The sequence below is a fragment of the Manacus candei genome, unplaced genomic scaffold, assembly GCF_025592945.1.
Source record: "Manacus candei isolate 608988 ecotype Guabito, Panama unplaced genomic scaffold, ASM2559294v1 h1tg000041l, whole genome shotgun sequence".
In the NCBI taxonomy this organism is placed as follows: Eukaryota; Metazoa; Chordata; class Aves; order Passeriformes; family Pipridae; genus Manacus; species Manacus candei.
The window spans coordinates 3,407,321-3,419,606 of record NW_026138089.1 but is presented as its reverse complement, the minus strand read 5'-3'; the positions used below and the strand labels follow the sequence as shown (position 1 = coordinate 3,419,606).

At 40.6% G+C, this 12,286-nt stretch overlaps 1 long non-coding RNA gene across 1 annotated transcript in view; it reads right to left on the bottom strand.

Annotated features, from left to right (window-relative positions):
* Positions 1-8,037: 8,037 nt before the first annotated feature.
* The window catches only part of LOC127474319 (uncharacterized), a 42,943-nt gene continuing 38,694 nt past the window's right edge, over positions 8,038-12,286 (bottom strand). The window contains exon 3 of the long non-coding RNA XR_007905808.1: positions 8,038-8,311. This is a non-coding gene — a long non-coding RNA (uncharacterized LOC127474319). The remainder of the gene's footprint in view (positions 8,312-12,286) is intronic.

Below are 12,286 nucleotides of genomic sequence, written 5' to 3'. Positions count from 1 at the left end.
CTGGTACCTGGGCTCTCGCTGACTGCTAACCCTGAAGTGCATGAGCCCTTTGGGCGAGTGCATTTCAGTGCAGAGAGCACACAAGGGTGAGGAGACCTGGCTTTTCTGCACAATGTTTTATCAGTCACCTTCCTTGAGCTTTCTTTTGGTGCTTTTAACTCAGCACTGCACGATGCAGGACACCCATAGCCCAGGAACAGCTGGCAGTGCCAAGCACAGAGCTCCTGAGGCAGGGAGCTTAGCTCCATCACGTGTGTTGTGCTATCCTCTAACTGCATGGTCATAAACTATCCTCTCTGCCACGCTCTTGTCCTTCCTCTTTTTACACAGAATAGATGAGGCATAACTGCTCGCCTGATATTCCTCACTAGGGGAATGATGAAATACATTGTTAATTGTTTAACATCTTTGTTTGGTGCTCCACCAACGTTACTCAAATTCCATCGTAGAGAGAGAGTTATCCATCTCCCTACCACTCCTCAGCATATGAGCAATGACTTTGTTCTCCCAGATGTCCTGTGAGATGAAGAGACTTCCTAACATCCATTTCGCAAATAGATGCTTGAGGCACAGAGATATTAATGTCAACAGGGCTAACTCACTTGAAACGTTTACAGTTTGACTTTCTTAGAGAACCAGCCATTTTATTGCACTATATTTCTCCAAAGCAAAGCAGAGTTTCCTGGTCTCCATTGGAAACTCCAAGCATTCTTCATTTCATTTCAACAAGTCAGACTGAAGGGGTCAGATAAGAAATCCAGAAATTGAAGAACACACAGGCATCACCTGTGAGAAATGTCTGTGAAGTGAAGTGATTTAAATCCCCATGGAATTTGAGCACATCAGAAAGAAAATCAAGTTCTCCAGGGCAGTATTTAACAGCCCATCCCAGGAGACTTCCTCTTGTTCCATCTTATTCACTGCACACATTCCCAGTTCCTGCAGCAAATAATGCAGAGGTCCTGGAGGCAACAACCTGTTTCTCTCCATAGCTGTGATACATTCCCCAGCCCATGTATCCTGAACTATTTGTAAGTCCATGGAAAACCCTGTTTAACCCAAGACTGCACTTATTACCATTCAGGATAGTAAAATCATGTGTGCACAAGCAACTTGAAATCTGATTTTTTTTCTTGTCCCACTACCCCCTCTGGCGCTGTAAGAAACCCCTTAGGACAAGTGAAGGAGGGGCCAGGATTTCCCAGGTTTCATGCTTGCAGCCTCAAAGTGCCCATGGGGCAGAAATAATCCCCTGCTTATGTGTCACAAAGATGCCAATGGGAAACAACCTCTGGTTTCTTAGCAAAAGGAGTAAGTGAACCCTGGCACCCTGACCTATTCTGTTCCTCAGGCCAGATTCAACCCTCCGGGCAGCTTGTGACTCCTGATGCCTTCAGTTCAGTCCTGCCTGAGCCCTGTCTTCAGCCTGCAGGGCTCAGTCCTGCCTCCTGCTCCTGCCTCCTCATCCCCATTCTTCCCTTACCCATTCCCGTGTCTCTCTTCACCACAGACACAGCGAGCATGCATGGCCCCCAAACACAAAATGTAATAAGACAGCAGAAATCTCAGTCTTTCAGGGATATTTTCACGGGGAAAGTAAGGGACAGATCCTGACACCAAACCAGGTCCTCATCCAGCTTTCCAGCTTTCCAGCCCTGCCCTAAACCTCTACCTGTACTAAAGTGTTGGAGCTTTTTCACTTGAGAAAGGCTGTCATCTCTTTCTTATGAACAGCCGAATTTTTTCAGAGAGCAGAAATTTTGCATGTTTTGGCAGTGAGAGTTTTAAATTTAAACTCTTAAATTTGGCAAAGTTATGAAACATAGAACAACAATTATATAAATATTGCTGTATCCTAGAGTGAGGCTTGATTACCTGGCTTCATTACTTAAGAAAGCAGAAAGAATATGCATGTGGTCTCTGGATAACCAGACAACCTCAGCTAACAAAACAGTAACTAAATGACTACAGTATTCAGTGCAATTTTCTCTACCAGGTGGCCAGTCCTCTGCTAGTCAAAGATTGAGGGGTGAATTCTCTCTGTAGTGTCCTTTCTCTGTATCTGAAAGTAAAACCCAAAGCTTTTTAGCAGCCCTTCCAATTTATCCTTTCTACTAACAGGCAGCATCCTCTCCAAAATCTTTTCATCTCTCTCTACAATACTAAATTACACAGTCCTAATCCCAGCTGAATCAGATGATTGTGCCCGTCTGTACTGTAGAGGCACTTGCAGACAGCTTCACTCAACACAAGCAGCAGCTGCCCTGCAAACATCATACCTGCTATCCACACCTAAAAGTGGTTATGGCTGACTGACAAGCATTACTTTTGTAACATTAGCCAAGCTGTACTCTATTTATTTATATAATCTGCTTTGTAGGTACGTGTTTATTTAGTTACTAATAATAAATAATGTATTAGAATAATATAATGTAATGATAAATTGTATAGTTGTTTTATTTATTTATTTATTTATATAATCAGATTTATAATCTGATAGCCTAACTACACCTCTAGGTGTAGATGGAAGTATGGGACAACTATAGGCTATCTGGTATTATCTGCCATAGTTACTGGCTACAGATATCACAGGTAGCCTTGGGAAGGGGAGGAGGTTAATATGAGCATGGTCCATGTATTTTTAGAAGGAGTTTCCTCTACTCCATCAAAAGAAGAAAGGATGTTATAGTGATTTCAAGTGACACCCTTACTGCAGCTAGATATAAAATGCTGGGCCGTACGGCCACTTTTCAAATGCAGACAGACCCAGCTTTCTGCAGAACATCCAGCTTGCCATTTAGGCCCAAGCCTGAGGTCTGGGACCAGCAGCCAGTCTGGTGAAGCTCCCAAGCTGCCTCACTGCTGTGATGGCCAAACTCATTAACAGCCACCCAGCTTAAGATGAGATGGTGCTCTGGCTGGATCCCATGCACCTGTAGCTTCAGGTTGCTTCCAGCAGGACAAGGGAAGCTTTGGAAAATGGTTCAAGCTTTGCAGATATTCATCTGCAAAATAACATACAAGAAGTTAAGGAGCTGCTGTCTCAGCAGGGAGCTCCCTCTCACTCAGCTGGAGGCCACAACCATCACTGAAACAGCTCAAACTTGTTAAAAAACTACAGGCTCTTTCAAATGCCAGTGCCGGTTCCCTGGGTTCATTCACGCCGGCAGTTAGTTTCCCAGCACCACAAGCACAGTATTCAAACTCCCTCTGTGCCACCAGCAAAACTGATCCAGCAGGAGCTTAAAGACTTCACCACCCAGCCAAGACCCACAGTTCTGGACTGGCAGTCTCAGGAAAACAAATGTGGGGTCTGGCACCTGCTCCTGGATTCAGGGCAAACTTGCAGTATATATTTCCCTGAATGATTAATAGAGCACTCACAGAGCTAATCAATAATAGGAATAATGACACCTTGTCTGTGCTTACTGTATGCAGCAAATGCAAGCCCCTTAAGGCTGGCCAGCCCTGGCTCTGCCACTTTCTGAGGATGGCAGGGAGGAGGAGTTTGTCACAATTACAGTAGCAGAGCCCAGGACGAGCTGTGGCTGTGAGAGGGTGTCCCACGTACCCTGGCTGGGCACATGAGGTTTTGGTGCAGGCAACCTCTCCCAGCTCTGACCACAGCAGAGGGTCAAGAGCTGGTGACTGGAGCTGCTGATGCTCTCCTGAGATTCACGACTGCCCATTAGGCTCAGGGAAACTTCCTGAGAGCCCTGCACTTGCAGAAGTCACTGGGGATTGGAATTAGGTTACCTCTAACGTCCTTCCCAGCCCAAGCCTTTCTATGATTCTATGAAATCTGTGAAATATCCTTCAGAATATTTTAAATAGAAAGTATACATCTTCTTTTACACTCTGATTTCTGGGTCTTTGGAGTGTCCTTGTCCAGGCTGGTCTCTGACTATGAAAGCCTCCTCATAATGCAATATAGTGACACGAGTTCAGACAGAGGACCTCCAAGGAAAACTCTGAAAGCTGCAACTCCAGCAATAAAACTCCCAGAGCCAGGAGCACTGCAAAGGCATCACATCCAGACCCTCAGCACAGTGCTTACCAAGGGCCTCTCTGGCTGTCAGGCCTTTTGCTTTTCTTCCATTTCCACTCCACCATCTCTCATCAAAGTGACAGGTGTGAGACCATGGATCTCAATTAATGTCTGTTAACTTCTTGGATAGACTTTGACAGAATATGAAATGTTATTATTAAATGCCTGAAAACAGATAAAGAGAGGATGAAGTGTACATATATACACACAGGTATATATAGGTATGTAGGCATGTATGCACAATTTTTCTCAAGAAGCCAATGAAAAATTATTGGCTTTTATCTCCTTCTGAGATAGTTAGTTTATGATTAGGTACAGCCTTGACAATTATTCCACTGCTTGTTATACAAGACACTAGAGTGTCTCATATGTAAGCAATACCTTTCCAGAAATAATTATCCTTATATAAAGTTATATATGAGCTTCTTTGTTTAAGCATCCTACAGGTTAATAAAATCAAGAGCCAGATACCTTGAGACAAATTAGCTATTTCCTGTCAATAAAATATTTTGCAGCACACTTAATTTATAGGAAACACTGATGTCATTAAATGCTTTGGGCTGCCTATGCTACTCATCCCCATGGAAGCACTTGTTATTGCAGCTCTATTACCACACAGCATTAGTGCATAAGTATAGAAGAGTTTATCTAAATAACAGTCATGAGCAATATAAGATGGTTCTGCGCTGAAAAGATCCATCTGACTTTGAATTTGCTTAGTCACCCTCCAATTCATTTTTCATCTACAGGATTCACTATATTCACTCATAAAAACAGGATGTTTTTACAAATGTTTGAATAATGACAGTGCTCTGCAGCTGTTTGGCACTCCTGAAATGGCATTTGTGATGGTGAAGATCCCTCTGACAAGGCTAGATGCTCATAGAATCATAGAATCCTTTGGGTTGGAAAAGACCTGTAAGATCATTGAATCCTCATATGAGCCACATCATTGTTAATAGACAACTTGAGAGAAGAAAAATTCTAAAAAAAATTTTAAAAAAAGACTTCGAAAAACCCTCATATCACCCTACATTTTTCTTGTATATTTGCAATTCATTTAAGGGTTGTTTTGCTCTCTGCACCTTGGTTAAAACACTTTTGTGCTCCTGCCTAATTTGAAAGAAATCAGCGATATTCATTTGCAACTAGCACAGTTAATTTTGGAAGACCTGTTGCTATGCCATAGTTAAACTGCATTATGTTTTATTGTGTTGTTTAACATGCGAAACATGTGGTATCACCCTCAAACATTTACCACATACTCTTTTTAAAACCTGACATTTGTGAGGTTTTTCAACAAAAAAGAGTAATTTAGGCTCTAAGTGCTAAGTAATTAAAAATTACTTCCAAAAAGCCTATGTTTTGAGTTCTCTGCTTTATTTAAGACCTTCTACATTGACAAGGTCAAAACAGAGAAAGTGAAAACATGCAAAAAAATGAGCATTTTGTGGCTTCTCAGTGGCTCTGGGATTATTTTACTCTCAAAATTCAGACTTTCAGCAGTCAACCATTAAAAAAAATATCTGACAGTTTCTCCCATTCGTCAATGCTATATGAAAAGCCTTCTTAACCAGGTCAAGAGAGAAGTATGATAGGACCTGTTTACAAGGACCCTCTCTGAGGCTCCCAGCCTGCAAAGCCAAGGACATGGATACAACCTCTCCTGGGCTTTTTTCTTTAATATAAAAAAAAAATGTGGGGGGGCAGGGAGGGGGCATTCACTAACCATTTGTTGAAGGCAAGGTTGAAGTCCTGAACTGGCTAATAACTAATTTAATAGAAACAAAGAAATCTGTTTTTTAATCAAAGCTTACAACTCCCATGGAGTGCCCAGCCCACTTCCATATCCCTTTAATTTATAGTAGACTGTCCATGACTTGAACAAGCTGGATTTTTGCACTCCCCTCCTGAAATAATTTAACAACAAAACCAGCCAGTAAAAACAAACAAAAAAAATCCTCTTTTTTTAAACAATTGTGACCTTTTCTCAAGAAAATGACAATTTTGATAGAAGTTTATTGTTTTTCTCAGACTTCTGGTGACCAGGAAGGAAAAGGTCATGTTCCCACTAGAGCATTTTTCATCTGAGCAATTTTGAGAGGAGGGAGAGCTCAGCATGTTGAATGTGAAGCCCCAGAGGTGACCACGTCAACCTGAGCACTGGTTGCCATCAGTGATCCAGCCCCCTCCCTCTGGCCCTGGTGTCCAGAGCCACCGTCCCCCAACTGCTTCCCTTCCTGCCACAATGCAGAGCAAACCCACCCAAACCACCCTTGCTCGAGTCACCCTGCCAGAAGCCTCAATGAGCAGGAGAGCACAGAGCTTTCTTAGAGAGCCTCTAGCAAGGCAAAAGACCCTTTTTTTAAACACAAAACAGGAAGTTTTGCTATGAGCTATGTGGCTCCATGAGGGAAATTGGATGTTGGGCAACAAAAAATCCCAAATCTTTTCCATCTATCTGAGTAAGTGACAGTTGTGATTAGATGCACTCACTTGGGAAACGTGGCAAGGACCTGGTACCACAATCCTTCCAAAAATAGTGGTGGTCCCAGCAGGGACCCCTCAGGCACTCCAGTTGACCCCACCCTTCTTCTAGTTCTGTTGTGAGTGCTTCTTTTACCCCTTCCCACATGGGGAGCCCCCATCATCTTCGTACTCCAACACAGAGAGTTCCTGCACTTTGCAATGGAAACAGCAACAGCAGGAAGCTTCACAGCTCACTGCCCTCAGCCCCTGCAGCCTGGAACACGAGGAAGAAAAGCAGGGATGAAGAATATAGAGACTTAGGTGGAGCAGGGGAATATGGATGTTAAATTGCAGCAGAATATGGATTAGAAGCAGTTGAACCTGGTTTGCACACAAACTCTTCGACATCTATTACCTCTACAAAGCTACATTTGGCCAATCTGCTTGTAGCTTCTAGTAAAGTTTTTTTACAGGCCACCCTTTCATTTTTGTTCATGCACAATTAGAAAGTGCAGAAAGCTAAATTATTTGCAGCAAATGGAATTTGAACTGAAAGGGAAAATGCCTCCTTATATCCCATGGAAAATGAGTTTCTGGTGTCTACTGCAGGAATCTTCTATTCAGCACCACCGCATTGTGTGTGAGTTGCAAACTGATGTGCTTTGGCTGATAGGGGAGCCCTTTCTACTCTTTTACATCTGTCTTTTCGGGTTCTTAGAGGAAGGAAAAAGCTTACCAGTGAATTTTACAAAATAACTGGAATTTGTGTGTGTGAATGTCCTCACTAGAACCTACTCACACCAGCCAAATCTCAGTATAAAGAATACTTATTCAACACAACAGGTACATTTCAAAAGCCCAGTATGCAAGCAAAAATGGAAAAAATTTGGGTATTTACTGCATGTTTTCACAGTGTTCAACTCACAGCTTTGCATTTTAAGGAAAATTATAATAGGATTTTAATTCAGCAGCATCTCCAGAATAAGATTTATACTTCATACTTCCATATTTATCATGTCGATGGGTAGAAACAAATGAGCGTTGTCACATTCTGACATTCTGACACTGAATAAAATGTCATGAAAGCCAAATGACACACTTAGAATTTACAATTTTTTATTCCAGGAGAGAGTGAAAGTGCTAAATATATTTAAAGGAGAAAAAAAAAGTAAAAAAAATCAAAGCAATGAAATAGAGGTTCTTCTTTGCTTTATTACCTCTAGAATTCCAACCTCTTCTTTTTAACAGCCAAGGAGACAAAGACTTGTCATCCAGTATCTTCACAAATTACAGCCCAAACTGTAAATACAAACTGAGCACTTGATATGATCTTGAGGCATTTCTGTTTTCTATTTAATACTCTTTCATGCATTCATGTGCTAATAAAGGTTAAACTAGGTGATCCTTCAAGCTACCCTCTACACTTTATCTGCCAGAGCTATAAAAGCCAAAGAAAATTGGTGCATTTATATTGTGAAAAGAGAAAGACTCCAAGCATTGTAATGAAGTAGGGTGTTTCTTCTCATGTATCATTTCAGCAGCAGTTGTTTACAACAAAAACATTTAGTCAGAACTGGATTTTTATGAGAAATCCTCATGTGTTACTAATCTTCTGCTGACATTAGACTGATTCTGCTGGATCTTTCATTAGCTTCTGGTGAATCACCCTGCTCATAAAGCAAATTGCCTTGTCCTGACTTTGATTTCCACGTTGATTTTCAGTGTGGCTTCAGGTATATGCAGCAGTTTGCCCCTGAGAAAATTCAGCATAGTCATGCTAGCACAGTCTTCATCCTAAATTAACACACATCATTGTACAATGAAAAAAAAGAAAATATAAAAATGGAGTAATCAATTCTAAACACTTCCAGTATAGAACAGCCTTTTTACCTCAGGCTCCAAAAACAGAACCAGATGTGAAATTAAGTACAAGATGGCCCACATAACCACAGATGAGAAGCAGACAGCAGTATCTATCAAAATATCTGCTTATCCCCCTTGACTTCCCAGTCTTGCCTTCAGCCTTCCTAAAGTATCGATTTCTCCTCCTCCATACTGCAGATACACTATTCCCCTTTCAACCTTCTCAGTAGTCTGAAATACATACCCAAAAAACCCTCTGTGGAGTCCCACAAGGGACCTGTGGGGAAAAAAAGCAGCTGACAAAAGTCGCCTTTTCATATCTCCTCATCCTTTGAAAGAGAAGAGCAAGGTCCTGAACAAAAATGGTTGGTTTGGCTGAGAACTTTCAGATTTAGATCACAAGATGAGGAAAAGGTTTAATGAAAACCTTTCTAATGCATAGAAAAATAATCTCAGATTGCCCTATGAATAAAGCCAAAGAAAAACATGGATGGAGAAGCTGGGTTTAGCAGAAGTGTTTCCACTGTTTCCAAATAGTTGATATAAACATGAACTAGCAAATCTTGATGCATTCACTCATCAGGGTAGAGAAAGAATTATCATTCCAGAGTAAATATTCTCCTTTGCGCAGAGTTGATAAACAACAATCTATGGGGAAGGAATAAAAAGCAAGAATGTCCATTGCAAAGGAATTACAATAAAAACCCCATGTGTTACTGTAATATTTCATGATCACACAGGATGAGCCAACACCAATTAAAGGACAAATTCTGCTCTGAAAGTACAAGCTCATCTACCATTTACAGCAGCAGTGATAGAAAAGGCAAATTTTGGCCATGACCTCGTCTTTTATTAACATCCTAGATGCCAGAAGGCAGATTTTCAAAGGCACTTTTTGAGCTAAAATTGCATATGAGCCCATTGACACACATACAGGGATTTGCAGAAAATCCTCACAGGATGCCTGAAGTGGCTTTTTAAATTTTTAATCACAAACAAATGAGTCATGTTAGAAAGAGTACACAGAAAGAGAACTACTACCATCACCACCAGCACTGATTGTTTTAAAAAAATTAAATTAAGCTTGCCAATTCTAGGCACTTGAAGTTTCTTCTCCCTGTCATTTGTATGCACACACACAGTCTGACAAAGCACCCCCAAAATTAAAACATTGATTAAAAAAAAAAAAACACAGTGCAAATTTATAGAAAAACCAACTACGGCACAGTAAAATTCCTTCATTATTTTCCCATCTTTTCAATTTAGTCTGATAAATGTACACATTTCTCTCAATAAGTTTTTTATAATCAAGCCAAATCTGAGTTTTTCCTACATAACTATTCTGAACTACCTCCTTCCTTTTCCAAAGGCATACACTGGCTTAAGTTGCTTTTTGCATTTGAATTGGAGCAACTAAAATTGGAATTGAGCAAAACATTTAATTTTCTTAAATCAGCAAATTCTTAGCACTTTCCAGATATGCTTCAATTATTTTGGGGAAAAAGGTGAGCTAGCCTTACTAACTCAGATCAGGTCTAGTAATTTCCCTGCATGGCAGGCTAATCAGTGCTTCTTTAGTCTAGAAAACAGCTCATCTTTTAAAATACTCAGTTATGTTCTTTGAACCTTGTGTTTCATTGCATCACATTGCATTTTGCTGGATTTCTTTTGCTGAAATATCTTCCTTGAATATTTTTTTTAGCAAAGTTGGTAAAATGTAGATTATCTAAGCATCTACAGTTGTCTGCATCATCCTTCATTATTTACTGTTGTTTACAGATCTTGAGATTCTGCACTTGATAGCAGTGCCATCGTTCAAGCCACTTACAGAAAAATAAACACTGAGGCTATGGCAAGATCTTGAATTCATGTGCTAGAGGGTTTCTGCATTTCAGTTATTGTTCTTTGTTTTGAGGTGATCCCTACAGTCCTCAACAGCAAACTGATCCCTGCTAGGTATCGGGTGATGTGTAATAAAAACTGAAAGGGAAGATGAGAATAATAACTTGTTGACTGGTCTTTTTTCCCCAGTTGTCATTTATGCCCTCACCCATGCCTTCCTTTACATTTCCAAGTTAAAAATTTTAATTTTGAGCAAGTTTGTGCTGAAATTCAGCACAAAGCTATTTAAAATATTTAGGGTCCAATCTAACTCCTATTCAAGTAGATGGAAAGGAAGATGGATGTTATTTCTTTATTTCAGAATAGAAAATGTTCCTGTATTTTTGCTAAGACAGAGGCCAGTGCAGTATGTCAAGCCACCACATTCAGTCATGTCAGAAGTATTCCCCATGCATGTCTTAACAACGTGGCACGCAGATGAAAACAAAAGCCTTCTTTCCAAGCAGCAGCACCATGCCAGTCCCATTCCATGCTCCTCCTCACTTCTTCCTGACCCAGGTCAATTGCTCAAAGTCTTGTCTACATTTTTTTCTATTTACTTTCCTTATATTGACTTGCCAGTGCATACAGGCCTGGCAATGAAGCTGGCCAAGTCATTCGTTTTTGTTTTGAGAAGAACAAGGTACATAATTTTTTGTAAGTTAATTTTTATGTGCTCAATGTTTATAGTCCTAGAGAAGAACTTAAAATTCTACTGTAAGGATTAAGCAACAGTTCCTCAACAAACTTGCTTGGTTTTATCACTGGTGCTTTATTTTTCCTTTCTCTCTCCTCTCTTGCTGTTTCTGTCACCAGTACCAAGCATTTTCACTCCTGACATCCCACTGTAATTTAAGAAAGCTCTTGTTCTACAGTTTAAAAAACTATTTTAATGACTGCCACTAATTCAGATATATCTTCTTCAAGTCTTTGTGCTATAGCTATTGAAGCAAGCAGGAGTCTCAAAAAAGTACCTATTAAAAGTACTTATTAAAGTGTGAAAAGTACTTATTAAAAATTTTATGTCTAAAAAGACTTGCTAAGAAATCTCTTCACAGGCTTTGATACCATGAAGCAGCCATCATCTGCCTCCGAAATCAGACAGACAAAAAAAATCCACTTTGAGAAAAATAAAAAAAAAATCACAATACAGAAAACACTACTCTGAAGCAGAGTTCACATCCCAACAAAGAAGAAACTCAAGGACTGCATGACATCTACTAGGATATTTGTTGTTGGTATTGACGTAAAAAGGCACATCTTCGGTGAGATGAAGGATGGTAGTGCAGAGCTTGAGAGAGAAACAGGGCAGCACCTGAATCCTTTGTTTTAAACATAGAATCATTATAGAATCATTAAGGTTGGAAAAGACCTCTAAGATCATCAAGTCCAACCATCCCACTGTATGGCACAAGAGCGGTGTCCTTTGAGATACAACAGCTGTTTGTGCCCTCTTGCATGAAAAATGTTACATTCTTAGCAACCACCCTGTCACATGCTATGAGTTTGCAAACCATGTACCCCTACATGTCAAAAACAATGGAGAGAGAGCCTGCATCACCAGATCCAGCTTCTGCTGGCTCCCAGGAGCCAAGAAAGGGATAGAAGAGATGGGAGTCAGAACCTCGAGGGGTTTAATTGGCTGTCAGAGCAAACCAAAGCATCTGGGGAGATCAGGAACAGGAGACCAGGTAGGCCTGAGTCCCCACCTCCTCTGTTATCCCTCTGTGCATGCTGAGGAAATCCAGTGTTCACATCTGCCTGCAGCTCAGTATTCCCTGGGCTCCCACTGCAATGGAGCAGCATTGCTCTGCCCCTTCCACAGGTCTGCAAGCCTCATCTGAAACAGATAAGTACAATGAAGTATAGTTTTAAGTTCTTCCTGTAGCTCACACTGAGCTATTATAAAAGGAGGAACATTACCCATATTATAAATGTTACATGAGTAAATGAGGAATATGAATGAGTGAGAGCTATTCATCTCAATGAGCACATCTCTCCTGGAGAGTGTTACAAAGCCACAGG